This window comes from Anolis carolinensis, chromosome 1 (assembly GCF_035594765.1).
Source record: "Anolis carolinensis isolate JA03-04 chromosome 1, rAnoCar3.1.pri, whole genome shotgun sequence".
Taxonomy (NCBI): domain Eukaryota; kingdom Metazoa; phylum Chordata; class Lepidosauria; order Squamata; family Dactyloidae; genus Anolis; species Anolis carolinensis.
In genome coordinates, this window is record NC_085841.1 from 220,936,684 (window position 1) to 220,956,856 (window position 20,173).

The 20,173-nt window shown below is 41.1% G+C and overlaps 1 long non-coding RNA gene across 1 annotated transcript in view; it reads left to right on the top strand.

Moving 5' to 3' along the window:
• Positions 1-1,108, top strand: part of LOC103279803 (uncharacterized) — a 31,121-nt gene extending 30,013 nt beyond the window's left edge. The window contains exon 3 of the long non-coding RNA XR_506979.3: positions 545-1,108. This is a non-coding gene — a long non-coding RNA (uncharacterized LOC103279803). The remainder of the gene's footprint in view (positions 1-544) is intronic.
• The last annotated feature ends 19,065 nt before the right edge of the window (positions 1,109-20,173 follow it).

Below are 20,173 nucleotides of genomic sequence, written 5' to 3' on the forward strand. Positions count from 1 at the left end.
TAAAGCGCTGAGCTGCTGAACTTGCGGACCAAAAGGTCCCAGGTTTAAATCCCGGGAGCGGAATGAGCGCCCGCTGTTAGCCCCAGCTCCTGCCAATCTAGCAGTTCAAAAACATGCAACTATGAGTAGATCAATAGGTACCTCTCTGGCGGGAAGGTAACCGTGCTCCATGCAGTCATGCCAGCCACATGACCTTGGAGGTATCTACGGACAACGCCAGCTCTTCGGCTTAGAAATGGAGATGAGCACCAACCCCCAGAATCGAACACGACTGGACTTAACGTCAGGGGAAACCTTTACCTTTGCCTTAATGCATGAGCTGTACAATACTTATAATTAATTTACTTAAAAGATAGCATTAGTGTGCTAAAAGGGAGGGGGTCAGCATGCTCCAGAGCTTTTGAAAATGTGCTGGATAAGAAAGGGTTTTGCCGATCCTTGCAAAGTTTTGATTGAACAGTTATGTCCACTTTCTTTTTACTTTCCTCAAAAGTAACAAGATTAATGAGGGAAATATATTACCTTCAATTTAATTTTTCCCCAGGAGTTAAAAGCCCTGGCTGGAGGCATGGCTTGATGCCTCAAGTCACAACACTCTTGAAATGAGAAGAAAGGGAGACAGGACCGGCTGGGCAGATATTGCAGCCTGAGACTTCAAGGAGGGAAAGGAAGATCTGTGAAGGAACAAGAAATAGAGAAAGAATTAATTACTACTCTCACAAGAAGATCTGATGTGAAATAGGTTATCTCCAAATCTTAATGCTTTTTATCATAGATCATACACATATGTACTTTACACCACTCTTCAAGAAAAGAGATGTCTTTGGTGCAATAGATACATATATGCTAATCTCAATCTTTCTTCCTCTGTTTTCAGACCCTGTGAAGTTGTCTTGCATTGAATTGGGCCATTAGATCATTTTTGGCTAGTATGCTATTGGTTACAATGGCCTTAATACTTATTATAATAATACTCAAGTTTTGTGGCAATCTAAGAAGGAATGTTATTTCTTTATATGGATATTTATGTCCTGCTCTTTATTCCAGGATCTTAAGGCAATAATGTAACACATAAAATTAGACAATTTGAAATAAAATAATTTATATCAAAATAACGTGAACATAGATAAGTATTTTACATACTCTCAAAGATATTTATATTAGAAAAATAAGATACTTCCCCATGGGAAAAACATATTAATTAACTATATTGATGAGGTGACCAACAATGTAGTATCTAACACTGGAACTAATTTAGACATTAGGAATGAGAATACACAGAAATCAATAGCAACAAATTTTGTGTTGGTTGCGTTTTGAGGTCTCTGGCCTCAAAACAGCTGTCCTTGAACAACAAGAAAGGAAAATTGCAAAGAGAAACAGCAGAATTGGAATATATCCATGCATTCCAATCCATCCAGTGGGTTGAAAAACAATGTTTTCCTAGTACACTGTGTGTATCATAATTCTAGCTAACACTCTAGCCTAGTGGTTCTCAACCTGTGGGTCCCCAGATGTTTTGGCCTTCATCTCCCTGAAATCCTAACAGCTGGTAAACTGGCTGGGATTTCTGGGAGTTATAGACCTAAACACCTGGGGACCCACAGATTGAGAACCACTGTAGCTTCATGAAAGCTCTCTTGGACGATTTATCAGATCTCTTTTCTAGCATCACATTACATTGCCGTAACTCCTTCCACCATGTGTATGGTTATGTATACAACTTGGCTTTAGGCAACATCATCACCCAGGACCATAGCCAGAAAAAAAATTCAGCGGAAGGGTTGAAACTTTTTTTTTTTTAGTGAATCATGAAGAGTAGTTCCAAAATGTGAAATAATTTAGAAATCAGGTTCCATTGATAAACTTCAGTGGACACTCATGGGGATTTGGTTAATCAGTTAAAATTCATGAATAAACCCTGAAAAATTGATGATTACCCTACCACCACCGCCCCCCCCCCCCGCCCTTGGCTACAACCGTCACCATACCCCACAAGTTTTGCATAACTATAGGTTATACATACAGTCTGCCTATAAATGTCAGTTTCTAGGCAGTTCATGTCAGGCATCTGAGGATGTAGACTTCATCTACGAAAGCTTTTGCTGCCAACTTCTTTCTTGCAGTTAGTCTTTAAGGTGCTACAAGATGCCTTTGAATACTGCATCCAACACTGTTTGCTGCTATAAGATTATCCCTTTTCCATAACCAAAACTATACTAGACCTAAATCGAAATGTTGTTGCTAACTTGTATTGATGGGATTTCTGTGTTTTCTGAGTCATTCATCAATGGATTCAATAGAGCCCCTGATATCACAGTGCATTAAACCCTTGTCCCGGCAGGACTGATGGCTTGAAGGTTGGGTGCTGACCTGAAGGTTAACGGTTCGAATCCAACCTGGGGAGAGCATGGATGAGCTCCCTCTATCATAGTGGTTCTCATCCTGTGGCTCCCCAGGTGGTTTGGCCTACAACTCCCAAAATTCCCAGCCATTTTGCAAGCTGTTAGGGAGTTGAAGGCTAAAATATCTGGGAACCCACAGGTTGAGAACTTGGTGAAGCCTCCCACAAGAATGGTAAAACATCAAAACATCTGGGCATCCCGGGGGCAACGTCCTTGCAGACGGCCAATTCTCTCACACCAAAAGTGACTTGCAGTTTCTCAAGTCACTTCTGACATGAAAAAAAATAGATTGTGTGTCTAATTCTGGCTCAAACTAACATTTCAGTCTGAGTTAAGGTCCAGAACAGACTGTGCCGTTTGTTCAGGTTTGAAGCCCCTGACATTTTGTTCCCCTTTCTCTTCTGAGCTAGGCGTTCTTGGTCTGCTATACAAATATTAATTAATGTTACAAAATCCCTTCCTCATGTGGACCACAAAACACAATGGTTATAATCCAGCATCAGATAATGTCTTTTCAAATTCTCTATGCACTTACATCCACATAAATCCTGATGAAATTCCTACCATCAGTCTACCCCTCCCAACACAGATTAGATTGCGGTAGACATCCCGTTCCATTGCTTTTGGTGGGGATCAATAATAAAATGTGAGCCCTGAATTAGACCACACATAACAAACAGACAAGTTACATTTAATACCTTGACCTGCTCTTCCAGTTCTTTTGTCAACAGTCTGACTAGTCATAGACTGGCAAAAATTCTTAATAATGCCACCTACAACAATATTAAAATATAACTTTATGGGTAGTACCAATTTAATACAATGATTAAAAAGTGATCTAATTGTTTTCAAACAACAGAACCACCACCAACTAACCCTATACCTAACAGGGAATAGAGAGAGAGAGGCCAAATCCCTCTACATTTTGAAACTTCAGCAGTCTAAAGGTTAAAGTCTGTCAATTGAATTTCACAGATTCCAGGAAGGACTGGAGAAGTCGTGCCAAGTCTTCATTGTAGACCAGTGATCAAACATCTCCTCATTACACTTCAATATTGTTGCCTCTAAAGGTCACCATTGCTGAACATAATCACACAAAATCAAAACTGCAAACTTTATATATCATAGAGGTAGTAAATAGCTTGGAGGTTTATTTTCTGGTGCCTGAACAACACTCTGAACTCATTTATAAATTCCTGGCTACTGTGCCATGAACCAGACACATTTTGTAGTGACTAACCAAAGCTTCAATGAAATCAATTTCCTGTAAAATATATATTCCCAATAATTTATTGGGTCAGCACCGGACTGCTCTAATGAAGCAGTGTTACCCAGTTACTTACATTTGCATACTTTAAACAATAATATCCATTACAGCCTGCCTCTCTCTTTCTCTCTTTCTTTTTCTCCCCGTCCCTCCCTCCTGCCTTCTCTTGTTTAAGGAAACAAGAGCTCAAAGCAAACAATTTGCAGGTCAGGTTCCCCAGACTTTTCTTTTGCACACTATAGAAAGGCATATCCAGAATTTGCTTAGCAGATTTCTGCAAAAGGCAATAAATCATGTGGCGTCCATTATTTTCCCTTTCACTGATTTTACTCAACATTAATTTAGCCCTCTGTCACCTCCTGAGAAGCAGAGGCCAAGAGCAGGGTATAATCAAACACCAAGGAATAGGGTAGCCAATAGCACTGAACAACCAAAACCTATTCACAAAGGGGTTTTTAGAAAAACAAATTCTCTTGATGCCAACCCGCTTTTCTTTCCTTCCTTCCTTCTGAAACAGCAGTGGTGCCTTATTTTATTTTAGTTGCTTACTTACTTACTTAGGCGATCCCTCATAGTTCGAGAATGATGGTCCTCCATTTCTTGGAAGACGCCTGTGCGTGATTTTTTTTAATGTGTGGAGGTCGGTGCATGGCCGGTCAACACACAGTCTTCACAGATTGAGGTCCCAACAGTGGTGTGATTACACAACGAGAGTAGCTTCTCAGTCTTTTGCAGCCTTCTTCCGCCTTCACAGCCGTTGTAACATGTACCATGTTATCCTCCGCCTGCTCCGCCGTTGAGGTCTTTGGGTCTTCAGATTGTTCTTGGTCTGGATCCTCCCCTGTGACTCCCGTGGTTGTGCCCGCAGGTTCATTGGAACACGCAAGCCCCCTCACCACGTCAAGGTGACAATCCATCGAGGGGGTTTAGTTGCTACATTTGCTTTCATACAGTAGAGACTTGGCTTGGGCCTGAATCACTTTGAACTAAAATGATTTGTAGTTTTCGGTGGGCTGTTTTATATAATATCCAAAAACAAAACGAGGAGGAAGAAGTTGAAAAGCCCGGCCCAGATTTTATCAGTTACTGGAGAGGATAGAGTTTAGTTTGCAATATACCTGAGCAGGCATGTAGCGGGGGGGGGGGGGGGGGGGGTCTTGAGGGGCTTCAGCCCCCCCCCCCCCCCAAATTCTCAGGGTGGTCCGTGAGAAGGCCTTACATTTGTTTATTCATATCATGATCTGATCACCATGCTCAATATATCCCATATGCATGGGGGTATTGGGATAACGATACAAAAGGTTTGCTAGGGTAGATCCTCTCTCAGGCAGACTCAGCCTCCGCCTGAACCAAAATCCCAGCCCCCCCCCCCCCGAACCAAAATCCTGGCTACAGGCCTGTACCTGAGGCAGAGGTCTGCCCCGTCTTTTCTCCCTCCCTTCTCTGGCAGCAGCAGCAATGTCCATTTCTTTGTGGAGTTTCCTAGGCTCCTCCACCAGAGAGAGTCCTGTTGGGAACTCGCTTTCCCAGCAGCACTTTCATGGGGCAGGCATTGAAAAGTCTCTGGGTTCCTCTCAGAGCATGATGGGAGTTGAAGTTTCTCTCTCTCTCTGTTTCTCAGCCAATAAAAAGCCTGATGGTGTCCATGCTCTGATTGGCTGAGAATGGACACAACCGACTACTACAATTCCCTGAACCCTCTCTTGTGGTTTGTCATATTTTAGAAAACGTTATGGTTAAAACTTAAAATAATTCTAAAAAATAGTAGATTGGTGAAATGTTTTGAAACTTGGCAGGCCTGCAGTTGTAAATGGGATCTAAAACTGAGGTAGGTTTTGTGCAGATAGGCCTTAAAATGGCTGAGGATTGAGCCTTTAAAATTTCCCATTGTAGCCAATGGACCGAATCTTTGCCAAATTAAAACGGCAAATCCCCTCCCGATTTGAGTAACTTCTCGGTAAGCAGAATGAGGGATCAATCAACAATGGACCCAAAACAGCATGTCTTTTGGCAAAATTGCACACCTCTAGTAGAGACACTTCTAGGAGGGGCCAATGGTGGCACAGTGTGTTAAAGAGCTGAGTTGCTGAACTTGCGGACCAAAAGGTGCCAGGTTCAAATCCCGGGAGCAGAATGAGCACCCGCTCTTAGCCCCAGCTCCTGCCAACCTAGCAGTTCGAAAACATGAAAATGTGAGTGGATCAATAGGTACTGCTCCGGCGGGAAGGTAACAGCGCTCCATGCAGTCATGCCGGCCACATGATCTTGGAAGTGTCTATGGACAACGCCGGCTCTTCGGCTTAGAAATGGAGATGAGCACCAACCCCCAGAGTTGGTCATGACTGGACTTAACGTCAGCGGAAAACTTTACCTTTAGTAGAGACATTGCAAGAACAATGCAAAGAGTGAAGAGGGAGAACACAAACTCCTGATTAAATAACATAGAACAAATGTTATCATCCGCTGCATTTGATTCAATTTTTTAAGATGTATGAGTACTCCATTGTTGTTTGTTATTGTTAACTGCAGTCAAGAAGATTTCAGTTTATGAGAGACATCCAAGTCACTCTGCTCAGCTCTTGCAAACTTGGAATAGCCAATACTTCACATTCAATCAATTTCCTGTAACATATATATTCTCAGTAATTTATTACATCAGCACTGACAGGAATAATTAAACAATGTTACCCAATGTTAACTTGCATACCCAGGGCTGTAGCTGAGGGAAGGGAGGATTCGTGGTTCAATACCCCTCCCCAAATTCATGGTTTACTCATGAATTTTAACTGATTAACCAAATCCCCATGAATGTCCACTGAAGTTTATCTGTCTTGAGTGTCCACTGAAGTTTATCAATGGAGCCTGATTTCTAAATTATTTTGCATTATGGAAATGCTCCTCATGATTTGCTTAAAAAAAGGTTTCAATCCCCACCTCCACCCTCCGAATTTTTTTTCTGGCTATGGCCCTGTGCATACCTTACATAAGAAACACTACGGTCTTTTTTCCCATTGCCACATCAGAATCCTCTTTAAGGAAAAAGGGCAAACAGTTTTCAAGTTACATTTCTGCTATTTCTTCCTTAACACAATATTGGGAGACAGAGTTCAGAACCAGTGTGGTGTCATGGTTTGAGCATTGGACTATGACAATTGAGACTAGGGCTTGACTCCCCACTCAGTCATGGAAAATCTGGCCAATTTACACTTCCTCGGCCTCAGAGAAAGGCAAAGACAAACAAACCTTGCAAAGAAAACCAAGTTTCACCTTGGGAATACTATAAGTTGAAAACGTCTGGAAGGACAAGCAACAACAAAGCCACAACCAGAGCAGAACCTGGTTAGAAAAACCCATTCCCCCGGAGGCCTTATTGGTACCAACATTGGCTTGATTCCGGCTCCAAGAAAAATAAGGGCTTGATCTACAATTTTGGGATCTAAAGATCTTGCATTGAAGCTATATAAATACACAGGCAGTCCCCAAGTTATGAACAAGATAGGTTCTGCAGGTTTGTTCTTAAGTTGAATTTTGTACATAAGTTGGAACAGGCACATTTATAGTGTGACCCCAGCCAAAATATATTATCTTTGGATAGCATAGGGAAGGGCTAACACCCCTGTGATCTTTGTTTTGCTGCCTGTGCCACTGTTCAAAAGATTTCACCTCACTTTCTGTCCCTGTAATAATTGGATTTTGAAAAATTTGGCTTGTTGTGGAAGCAATAATTGATGAGAAAGCTTCAGTTGAGACAACTCTTCAAGGAATGAATTTTCCTTCCAAGGACTAGATTTATCTCACTTCCTGTTGTCTCACCCCCCCCCCCAATTCTTAACTATGAATCGTTTATAAGTCAGATGTTTGCAACTGAGTAACTGCCTGTATTTTATAGTTTAAGCTGTTACATTGATTTATACTTTATGTTGTGCACCATTTTACATTGTTCTAAATTATTTTATCTGTATACTACCTTCAGATGTTATGGCAGAAGTAGATATGTGAATGAGAGCAAACTTCAGTCCCAAGGGTGATAACACGCTCTCTCAGCCACAGAGGAAGTAATATCAAACCTTCTCTGAACAAATCTTGCCAAGAAAATCTAATTGTAAGTTCACCTTAGGGTTGCTATAAGTTAAAAACAACTTGAAGGCACACAACATCAACAAGCACAAACATAAAGGCAAATATGTTTGCATAATGTGGTTGTCTAATGATCTCATTTAAAAATAAGTAATTAAATCACCAAACACATTAATAGCTCTCTTAGACTATTACTGCAGATATACATGGGCAGTGCTTATAAAAAGAAACCTAAAACTAAATGGAGTTTGGTTTCAGGTAAGACTCCTTGTAAAATGATTTCCTGTGTGAGAAAAGGCATGGGTAGAAATTTTGGAAGTGCACAAAAACAGTATATTTTATAGGGTTTTGTTCTCCTCGGTCATCAGGATGTAATCTCAGAATTATCACAATCCCCTCACACTGCAGCAGAAAGACTTGACATGGTCTGACTTATTTCTGGGAACCCTTCCTTTACCGTATTACCAGACTAGACCTTTCCCTGGGACTCACATTGAGATAGTCAACATCTTAAGCACCCTTATTTATTTTCAACATTTATACCCTGCCCTTCTCACCCGAGGGGACTCAGGGCAGCTTACAAAAATTGGCAAAATTTAATGCCCAAAGTGCAATAATAAAAACAAAACAATATAAACAGATCCATTAATAACATTATTAAAACACATTATAAAAACCTTAAAAACGTATATATAATTAATTCCATTCGTCCGAGATCCTCATGCTTCATCCTTAAATCAGGCCATGTCAACTTTGTAATTTACTCATCAAAAGCTTAGGCACATAACCATGTTTTTACGGCCCTTCTGAATCCCTTTGGACTGTCACTCATTGTACTGAACAGAGCTGAGAGATCAAAACCCATTCCTTTCCAACCTCTCTCCTTTTCTGAGTGAATCAATAAACACAATATTCAAAATAATCCAATGACAGTTTATTAAATTTTCTACCATGACTGGAGCCAACCAACAATGACGACGAATGAAGCCCCACACCAACCAGGGAATGGATCTTAGCCAGCCACGTTCTGGATCAATCAGGAGCTAGCATGGCAACGTGTCTTTGTTTCAAAGTGTTACAAATAGTTCTGTATGTTTGCATTGAGGTATGTCAATTCTTAGGAGTGCTGCCTCCACTGACATTCTCTCTGGCCATTAAGAATAAAACCTCTAATTTTGCCTTCAGCCCATCTCTATCTTATCTGGTTCTTTGGAGGCAATACTCCGTGTCCTATCCCCACCATATGATGGGGTGCCACGAGGCCGTGTGAAGAGGTCCTATGTGTGACTCTGGATACTGGTCACTCAGTATAATTTTAAATAAAGAAATAAATTACTATTGATCCCACACAGAAGCAGCTTTCTGTAGGTGTAGCTGATACAACTGCAAGTGCTTCTCTAAATGACTGCAATAGAACTATAGGAAACTTGCTGTTTCATCCTTTGTATACCTGGGATAGAACTTAAAAATCAAGTTACACTCCTCTCTCAATAAACACATCTTTTGATATGGTTGTGCTTCCCAATCCAGGGCCACTTGTCGCTTGGGATTAGAACCAGATGGAGCCGCAATATGTGCTAAAACATATTTCCATTCATTAGTTTTGATCCAAACTGAGATCATTTATTTCACTCATTTCCCAGACTGCAGGTTGTATGTTTCTTTTTAGTTGCTTTTCTTCTTTCTTTGGGAAGAAAATACTCCTAGGTGGGTTTTTAAATGAGCATAAACATTGAAATCCAACAGCCACCTGCTAGGTTTCCTACTTTATAATCTAGAGACTCAAAGGAGATGCAAAACTCAAGGTTAATAAGATTATCACCATCCTTTTTGACATCTAAATCTGTGCGACCAGAGCTTTCTTCACTGAGCAGAAGATTGCAATCATGCCTGATGAAGTCCCAGGTTTTTGCTTCTGTGTGCAAAACTGAAACCAGTGGCGTGTAGCTGAACATATTTCAGATGGCATATCATTAACAAATCTGTAGCAGACACAAAAGGAAGCCCAGGGAAAGAAAAACACTGCATACAAATAAACTATGTGTGTGATATATTTCTACCAAACACTTTTTTAAAAGTATTGTTCTCCAAGGATATGTATATGTGCGTGCTTGTGGGATGCCAAGGTCTGCATAGAAACCACATAGCCATTTCATATTGTCATCAGCTGAACACATAAAGCAGAGCAGAGCCTTGATTTGGACTTTGCTCCAAATATGGTAATGGATGGAATAAGAAATAAGAAATGGAATAAGAAATAGGGCAGAGGAGTGGGCAACCCTGTTGTGTCACAGTGTGATCATAGTGGCCTATGCATTGGAGACTTTACAATAATGCACTCCATGTGGAAAGTCCATTATGTTTGGTCATATGCTGCAAATGATGCCAAATGCAGTGACTCTATAGAAAGCATGGGCAAACTTTTTTGCCTTGGGGCCACATTGTGGTCCTGGCTGGGAGGACCAGGCCAGGAGGAAGGGGGGCTGGGCACATGCTGAGTGGGGAGAGGGTGGGACCAGGAGGGGTCAGGGCAGGAACCGGGTCATCCTCAGGCTGTCCTCCCCAAATCCTCAGGCTGTCCTGTTGGCATTATTCTGGGAGAAGGGTGAGACAAGAGGCGCCTGAGAGTGCTTTGAGGGCTCTCAGCCGCTGCCAGAGCCAGCCATAGGTATTTTTCAAGTGTAGGCGAACAGAATTTTGGCACCCCCCCCCCCCAAAACCAATCACTGAAAAATAAAAGCGTTGGATAAGGAAAATGTTGGATAATGAGGGATTAAGGAAAAGCCTATTAAACATCAAATTACATTAGGATTTTACAAATTAAGCATCAAAACATCATGTTTTACAAGAAATCAACAGAAAAAGCAGTCTCGACTGCACCCCCGTATGTTTTGCACCTGAAGCGACCGCTTAATTCGCCTCATTGTTGGACCGGCCCTGGCTGCCGCATACCTACCTTAAGGTGTCCTTTTGCCGGGAGGTGGGCAAAACACACGGTCAGTGCCGACCCAATATAGCGGCCAATGTAAGTGCCCTCTTGTGGCGCATTTCACCGGGGGCACCATCGAGGCGACCCCATGGCGGCGGGGACCATTAGGTCCCTGCTCGCCAAACGCAGAAGGCCTCAATTGAGGCCTAGAAGAGCTAGGCCTAAGACTGAAGCCTAGCTTTTCTCGCGAGGTCTCACGAGGTCTCAGTCTGAGGCCTAGCTCTTCTTGGCCTCAATTGAGGCCTTCCGCGTTCGGTGAGAAGGACCTGATGGTCCCCGCCACCGCCGCTGCTGCAGGTATGTGCGGGGCCTTGGGGGGCACAATTCCGGGGGGGGGGGCGCGGCCACTAGGTTTGCCTACAAGGTGAAATTACCTAGGGCTGCTTCTGCACACAGTAGCTGAGAACACTGCAGAGGGCTCTAAGCTGTTATGTGCCTTCCTCCCCCATCTTTTTGGCCTACCGTGTCCTTCTACCAAGGGGACAGGGAAAATGATGAGGACCTGAGGTAAACAGCCTCTGGGCCATAGTTTGCCCATGCCTGCTCTATAGTCATCTGGAACAACTATTACCATTTCATAAAATCTCTACTGAAACAGCTGCATAAATGTTATTGGACATAGCATATGTTTTCATTGCAAGGCCTCTAATAACTTACAACTTTTTGCAAGACATTGTGTCATCTGTTACTCTTCTACCTAACCTCTTTGATAGTTAAGTGAGGCACATCTGGTGGTGTTGCATATTTCTTTGATCAACCCATTGACCTTCCCACCCATTCACCCACCAACAAAGCTATTCTTAATAGCTGCCCCCAAAATATACATATCTGGATCCACGAGGTTGGGGAAGATAGTCATACGTGAAAACACTATGCTGTGAATCTAGTTTCTTTCCTGCCAATGGCAATACGTCAGTGTTTAAAAGAGGCAGAAAGAGGGTGATGTTTGCTATTCTCCTCTTGCTCTGCAATATGCTGTTAAATATTTAGGAGACAGGCATAGGGTACTGCAAGAAAGAGACTCAACAAAGATGGCTGCCTCCTCCATTCCTCCAGGAGATTTCTTCACAGGTTCAAAAGTGTCACATGACTAGAATAAATGTTTTTCATCATGGGATGGCAAATTCTACATCTCTATATTTGAACTAAACTCAGGGGGTTGGATCAAGATTTTGCTCTTCTCTGATCAATCTTACTGAAATCAGTGACACATGAAGAAGCAGGCATGTAGCCGGGGGGTGGGGCGGGCTTGAGGGGCTTCAGCCCCCCCCCCCAAAATTTCTCAGGGTGTTCCGTGAGAAGGCCCTACTGGTACGTGGCTCGGTGGCAGAATATGTAATTTAGAGCCTGTATCTTTAAGAGTAGGGGAGGGGTAAGGAGCCCTAGCTTTAGAACTCTGGGAATGACAATTAGAATGACAGTTGGTTGGGGATTTCTATTTAGTTTTAGTTTAAGATTAGGCTTGAAAGGAAGCAGAGGGTTATTGGTGGAGCATAAAAATCCACATCAAGTCGGAGTATTCGAAATGTATAGAAGCACGTCACGTCGGAGTCATAGACATTTGTGTGGAATTCCTTTCAGCCTTGCTATAGCACATGAATAAGTAAATATATAACATTTACTAGCTGTACCCGGCCACGCGTTGCTGTGGTTAGGACTTTATTTTTCTTTTCTTTTTGTTGTATGAACGTAGAGGCATGGATGAGAGGTTGTGCTGTCAATTTTCGAGGTTGTGGGGCATTTAGTTTAGTTGTTTTGTCCGGTGCTGTGATTCCATTACCCTTTTATATATATATAGATTATTTAAACTGTTATGTTCATATATATAATGATCTGATCCCCATGCTCAATATATCCCATATGCATGGGGGTATTGGGATAACGATACAAAAGGTTTGCTAGGGTAGATCCTCTCTCACTCAGACTCAGCCCCCCCCCCCAATCAAAATCCTGGCTACGGGCCTGTGAGGAAGTAATAACTAACTTTGACTTTGTTGAATCCAATGTTCCTTTCCAAATCTTGAGGTAACTCATGATCTCAGAACACCATCTTGTATATATTTGCCAATAAACCATTAAGGCTGATAGGTTTTGTAACCATATGAGCCATCATTTCTTGACCCACAAATCTCTTCCCATTTTACTGACATTAAAGGGAATGAAAAACCAAAGGAAAAACATCCTTTTGCTAAACAAAGGTGGTGGCTGGAAGATGGAGCCAAATAACACAACTCAGAAAAAGTCAGCTGGAACTTGCTGTACCTTGTCCCCTGATATCACAATATGTAAATATGGTGGCATTGTGCAGCACAATGAGAACTGATGAGATTTACACCATGGGTGAAAATACATAATTGGGGATAGTGTCTGAAATTAGCCAAGGTGATCGTGCCAAGGAGACTGGCAGTAGCTGCCGTCCCAGTAGAAACAGCTGTCCTGAGTCATCATCTCAGTGCAGACTTGATGGGAAGGGGAGAGTTCCCGCTATCAGGCCATCCAGTGCCCTCTGAATAGCCATATCAGCTGGGCTGTCACCAAGGACACCTCCCCACGGAGGGCTGGCACCTTTGTTTTCCTCTTGCATTGTTTGATGTATCCATTCAGTCGTTAAATAAATCTGTTGTTTTGCAAGTCTGCACAGCACTGATAGGAGAGACAGTTGATAATATTGTTTGTGTGGGTGAAAGGTTTATATATCTGCCGTTTGACTGGGGAATGAAAGTTAAACAGGGATGCAACAGTTTAGCAAATAAACATGATACTCCTCGGGTCCTCCTTTTTAAAGCCTGGGAGTTGGGAGCATTCGTAATATTTCTATTATACCTGCTCCAGCAAGAAAGTAGTGGGACTATCTTCTTCTACATCAAAAGGGGAAATCAGGCAACTGTCCAGAAGTTGCTGACTTTTACAGCATTTCTCACCTATTACTCTGCAGTAGTAACTTCCACTTTAACTAGTGGTTAAGAAAGCTATAACTTGCATTAATACATAGTGTGATGAATCTCCTGGGTCTGTAGTGGCTTAGAGGGGACCAAAAATGGAACAATTGCTCCCCCAAAAAAGAATTGCTCCCTATTTATAGACAAACAATCATATTTTCTTTTCAAAAACCGCACAACTTTGTCAGCCCTGGGAACCACGAAATAGTTCTGGGTGCCATTTGTAGCTTGCAGCTCATGGGTCACATTTTGCACACCACTGATTTGAACCCAATGATTTCTTTTGCTTTAATTTGTCAGTGAAGTCTTACTCTTACTCTCTTTTCAATATTGCTTTGCCTCATCCCCCCCTTCTTTCCTGAAAACATTAGATTACATCCTTTATTATATCTTTAGCAGTGAGGACAAATAAAAAGAATTCATTCAAGTTCTCTGCCATCTTATTATTATTTAGAAATTCTGTAATACCATTGTTGTTGTACTCCAGGGCAGGAAACACCTCTGTACATAACCACCACACTCCAGTCCAAGTTAAATCAGCAAAGCAGTTTATTGAAGATTATATAAAAAGCAGTTCTGCAAAAATAGTAAAAACTACAAAGTGTATATGTAGGAAATAATCCAAAAGGTTCAAGGTACAGGAGTAGTTTCAAACCCCAAAGCAACAGAATATCCATCATAGCAATACAAAAGAACCAAGAATACAAGGCAACATAAATCCAATACAAAAATCTAGGAACAATTCTTCAACCTTGGAAACAGGAAACATGAACAAAGACATGAAACTAGAATTCCTTTAGCAGGTTTGAGTAGGACTTGAGAAGAGCTGTTGTCTCAATTACCAACTTTGCCCAGACTGGTGGGCAAAACCCCCAGGCCACTCTAATAATACACATAAAATCATGCCTTTTCCCCTGACTTCCTGATAAAGGCTTTTTCTGTAACAAGCACTGTGACGTTCAGAGATTCTGCTGTACAGCCCAAAGTTTATGAAAACTAAATCTCCTATCTACTAGCTCATTATCCTCTCCACCTAGGATTTCATCCTCTGAGTTCATTTCAGGCTCTGACCTTGTCTCCCTAGGGAATGACTCCTCAGCAGCTTTCTGGAATATGGCCTTCACTAAGTGCTGGAGACACAGATTGCTCATTTTGAGGATTTAAAATCTCATGTAGGCTTGCAGGCCCAGAAATTCCATGATCCACTTCCTCAGTAACCTGGGAGCAGGCGCAACCATGGCTGAATGGGCTGAACTAAAACAATTGTTATGATATGGCTCAACTAACTCTATATCTGATCTCCTGCCTCTGGGGTATATTAAGTATTTTTTTGGTGATAGTGATCTTTAGGACATTAACAATCTGTTATTCAATATTATTGGATTAATTATACAATTCATTACTAATATAATCATTTTTAATACTGATCAAAAGATCTGTTGGGGTGCTATAGGCCAGCAAGATTTTCTAGCCAAGGCAAAAGAGGAATACATTAAAATTAAGAGCTCTATTCAAAGTGTATTTCCAAAAAGACCAGATTGGCCTGATAATTTCAAACCATTTTTCAATAGCAGTTAATAGCGGTATCCTGCTGAGTTCAAAAGATAGTATTATCTTGTTGGAAAAGAGTACTGTTAAACAGCATCATCATTTCAGATGTGTTTTTGTTTGTAATGCACTTATGTCCAGTGAAAACTTCCCTACACAACACACCTGATCTTTTTCAGAAAATCTGAACAACAGATTCAGTTCACCAAAACTCAAGATCATGGGCAAACTATATTTCTCCACCTCAGCCATTCCAATATGAATGAAATAATGTTACTAACCTACTTTACAGAGAGTTGTAAGGATTTCAAGATAATTTACATGAAGCCCTTTGAATGTGTTAAAGTCTACATATAGATTTAGGCTCTAGAAAGTATTTATGGTAATTTTGTAGGTAAAGTGTACAGGGTAACACTCAAATGCAAGGCATCTCTTTGATGATCAGCCATGAAATAATGAGATGGGACACATAGAATTGGATTTTTAAAAAGAGTCACTTTATTTGACCCAGAACATATTTAATTGAATTGTGCCTGGGGAGGAATCTGATGTGTATCTAGCTAAGGCCAGGTGTCAACCTGTAACCACGCACTCAACCTTCCCTTAGACAAAGCTCCTGACCCTAAGGGCAATCCAAAGCAATGAGTTGCTCATCCCAAACCCAGAGCAATCCTTCCCAAATCTCAAGAATTTATAACAGCGAGAACCACGCCCCAGGTTACCCCAAGGCAGCTTCCACCACTGACTGCATAGGCAAACTGATGAAGAAGCACAACCTACAAACTATCTACAGACTCACAAAGAAACTCCAACAAATGCTACGGTCAGCGAAAGACAAGAGGGATCTTCTCTCCTCTGCAGGAGTCTACCGGATACCATGCAGTTGTGGACAAGTCTACATAGGGACCACCAAATGCAGCACCCAAACATGAGTCAAAGAACATGAAAGGCACTGCAGACTAACTCAACCAGAGAAATCAGCCATAGCAGAACACTTGATGAACCAACCTGGACACAGTATATTATTTGAGAACACAGACATGCTTGACCACTCCAACAACTATCATGTCAGACTGCACAGAGAAGCCATTGAAATCCACAAGCATGTGGACAACTTCAACAGAAAGGAGGAAACCATGAAAATAAACAAAATCTGGCTACCAGTATTAAAAATAACTCAAAAATCAGAACAGTAGATGGGAAACAACACTCTGAGGGCAGAGGAGCTCCAGGGACGGCTAATGACTCTGAACAAAGGATACCCCCCAGGCAAGAGATGAGCCTTTCCAATGCTAATTAAGGTGATTAACTGCAACATTCACGCTGGCTTCCAACTAACAAAGAACTCTTCTCACACTCTGGACTTTCCATAGATATATATTAACCTTCCTTGCCTAGTTTCTCCATGCCTCACAACCTCTGAGGATGCCTGCCATGGATGTGGGTGAAACGTCAGGAGAGAATACTTCTGGAACATGGCCATACAGCCCAGAATACATACAACAACCCTGTGATCCCGGCCATGAAAGCCTTCAACAAAACACGTATCAAATTGCCTCCTCACCCATAGTACCATTCTCTGCAGTCTCAGGAACATTAACTAAGAATATACTAAAGATCTATGGAATAAAGTATAGTAGGTGCATGCCCTTCAACTGTCCCAATTTGGATAGGCCATCCCAGTTTTTCAGATTTAGATATGCTTTTAAAACGTCTCAGTTTCTCACTCTTCTCCCCCTCAGCAAACTGAGTTTGAAGTATAATAGCAGTTTACACTCAGGTAATTCACTGTCAGGAGGGACAAGACAGAAGAGGGCAGAATTTTGCCCTTCTCAGTAAACTCATGAAAAAAGTGCAGCTTCTCCTAAGTGGTGGGTTTTTCCTCATTAATCACTTTTTACATCCTTACCACACTTTGATATTGCTTGGCCACATGTGTCCTTCTTTTGTGAAATGTTTGAGAGTATGTAGGTACAGAGAACTATCACGGTTTAGTAGTTTGAATATTGGACTATGACTCTGGAGAACAGGGTTTGATTACTCAGCCACAATAAGATCATTTTAGGATCACTGTTGTGCCTTCACTGTTTACCCCTAGTTAAGACTTTTTTAGTTAGAGGGATTAATATTTTATGTACAGTTTCTGGGGAGTCAGTCTTTACATTTGTAGCCTCCATCGTCCTGCTCCTTTAAGAATCCTCTCAGGGGTGAAGCCTCAGATAAGGCACTTCTGGTTCTTGGAAGAGTCAACCTTTTGTGACCGGAAGGTGAAGAGAGAGGAAGGCTGGAAGATCTACAAAATAGCACATCGAGTCGCTGTATTCAAATCCAGTTGGAGCTGTATTCAAGTCCAATCGGAGTTAAATATTGAGACCATCTTAGAGACAGTTGAACACTATACAAGAAAGAGACAATAAGAATAAATAAAGATTCAAGAGCCTCAGTTCGGCCAGAACTGTGTCTATTTCTCAAAGACTTTACCTCTCCTCATAAAGACTTTGTAGTGAGACTCAGGAGGAGAGAAAGTCTAAAATTCTTGTCAGTTAATACATTCCTGCTTGATTCAACTATATAGTCTCCGATCCATTCCCTGCACAGCCAGCTCACCTTCCAAGTAGTTAAATAGCTTGGGGGCAGAACAGTTAAAATGAGTGAAAAATAACTTGAGGACACACAATATCAACAACAACAATATAGGTGCAGATGTTACTTCCTTTCTTAACAGGAAAGGAAGGTTGACTCCATGTGGTACATTTTTGGCTAATGATAGAACATTGTAAGAGAATAGTCTGTCATCACCAGTAACATAGATATTTGCATTCATGTGACAATACTGTGTAGCATTGTTGTGGCTGTGTAGTTACTTGTAGACATTACTGAAAAAAAGCAAAACGAGTTCAAATGAAGTAACATCTATAAAGGTATTAGTTTTTCTTCTTTTCTTTCAAACATAAATCAGATTCCGTCACATGTATAAAGTCTGTTGATGCTCTTTTTCCCCAAGAACCACCTTTGTTACATCTTCTTTAACTTCAATAATATCTCAGTGACGTTTTGTCAGAATGTTATCAAGATATAGGTTCCATGTAATTAGATTTTTGCTGTGTTTAGCTGTAACCCAGGTACCCAGTTTGTATGAATAAAATTGTTAAATAGACGACACACGATTATTAGGCTTAATATCAATTGTCCCTCATTAATGTTGCAGAGAAGTGATTAGCATTTTGAGGCAAACAAGGTGTACTTAGTTAGTGGAACATGACCCTGCTGTCATTAAATTATATCTATGATTAATGATCTTCTGTAGCATAGAGCTTAAAGTTTGAGCAATAATGAATAGATTATCAAGTAGATACAGGGGAGAAAAAAGATGAACCCTGAGGGTTAAAATCACAGCTGTTGCTACACCAAGTTTCTTTCAGATTAGAATATGCACGCTTTCTATGTACTTGTCATTGGGGAATCCAACGACTTTTACAAGTTTAAATGAGCACCCAAGCTTTTCTAATGGCTGTCATTCAAGGGAGGGTACCTGTTCCGTAGTGCGCCAGATGTTGCACATTTCTCAGCTTTGGGATCCCAAGGGCAAATACAGTTGTCTCTCCAGATCCGACAAAGCAAAAACAAGGAAAAATAGGCTTGTCCCAAGTGAATATTTTGCTAAAATCCTTCAAGATTTGGGAAAGGTAGAATGAAGGCATCTTGAACAATTGTAATGATGTTTTTACACTTCTGCTCTACTTTTCCTCCAAAATGCTTATCGCAATTTGCATGAGGACTTTTGTTGGCTACCTATATGGTGGCTAACTATTCAGCAAGCACTGACTTAAAGGATTTTTCGCACTACAGTTATAGCACAATGATTCCCCTTAAACTGCTATGGTTTCATCTTACAAAATTTTGGGAGGAGTATTTAGAATTATCTCCCAGAGGGATATAGTAAAATTAAAGATTTATATAACAACTAGCTGTGCCCAGCCACGCGTTGCTGTGGCGAAGTCTAGTGGTATGGGAAATAAAGTATTGAGGAATTGGTGGTAGTTAAGGTCAAGGGTAAAAGTTTTCCCCTGACATTAAGTCCAGTCGTGCCTGACTCTGGGGGTTGGTGCTCAACAGCCGAAGAGCCGGCATTGTCCATAGACTCCTCCAAGGTCATGTGGCCGGCATGACTGTATGGAGCACCGTTACCTTCCCGTATACCTTCAGAGGATATTATTTTGTAAAGCTTGTGAATATACAATATACAATATTTCTGATTTTTTTTGTCTGTTGTAGGGAAGTAGAGTCTACACTGCCAAATAATCAGGTGCAAATTAGATAATCTGTGGAAGAGGCCTAAGTGAAGCCTAACTCTGCCTGTCCCATGGGCTGAGTCGGTTGCTAGGAGACCAAGCGGGCGGAGCTTAGCCTTCTAACTGGCAGCAATTGGATAAAAACAATTATTCCTCTCCCTCTAATTAGGACTTTATTTTTCTTTTCTTTTTGTTGTATCAACCTAGAGCCATGGATGATGGGTTGTGTTGGGGGGCCTGTAGTTTTGTTGTTTTGTCCGCTGCCCTGATGCCATCACTCTTTTATATATATAGAAATAAGGAATTAATGGAATGCAAACAATTGGAAAGATTAGTGGGCGGGATATATTGGTCAACACTAAGAAGAATTTGGGAACAAATCAAAAAAGAAGAAAGTAATAAGGGAGAAAATAGAACAGACAAGATATTAAAAGAGAGACTCAATGACAAAAAAATTAACTAAAATATATGGAAGAACGATAGAAGATAAGGAATCTATGTATAGAATAATGGAAAATGTGGGAAAAGGAAGGGAGTCTAGTAAAAGAAAAGATAATCAATGGTTTAAATAAAATAAAAATAGAAAAATATAAGGAATTGGAACTGAAAATAATTATGAAATGGTATAGAACACCAATTCAGCTGGCACACGATTC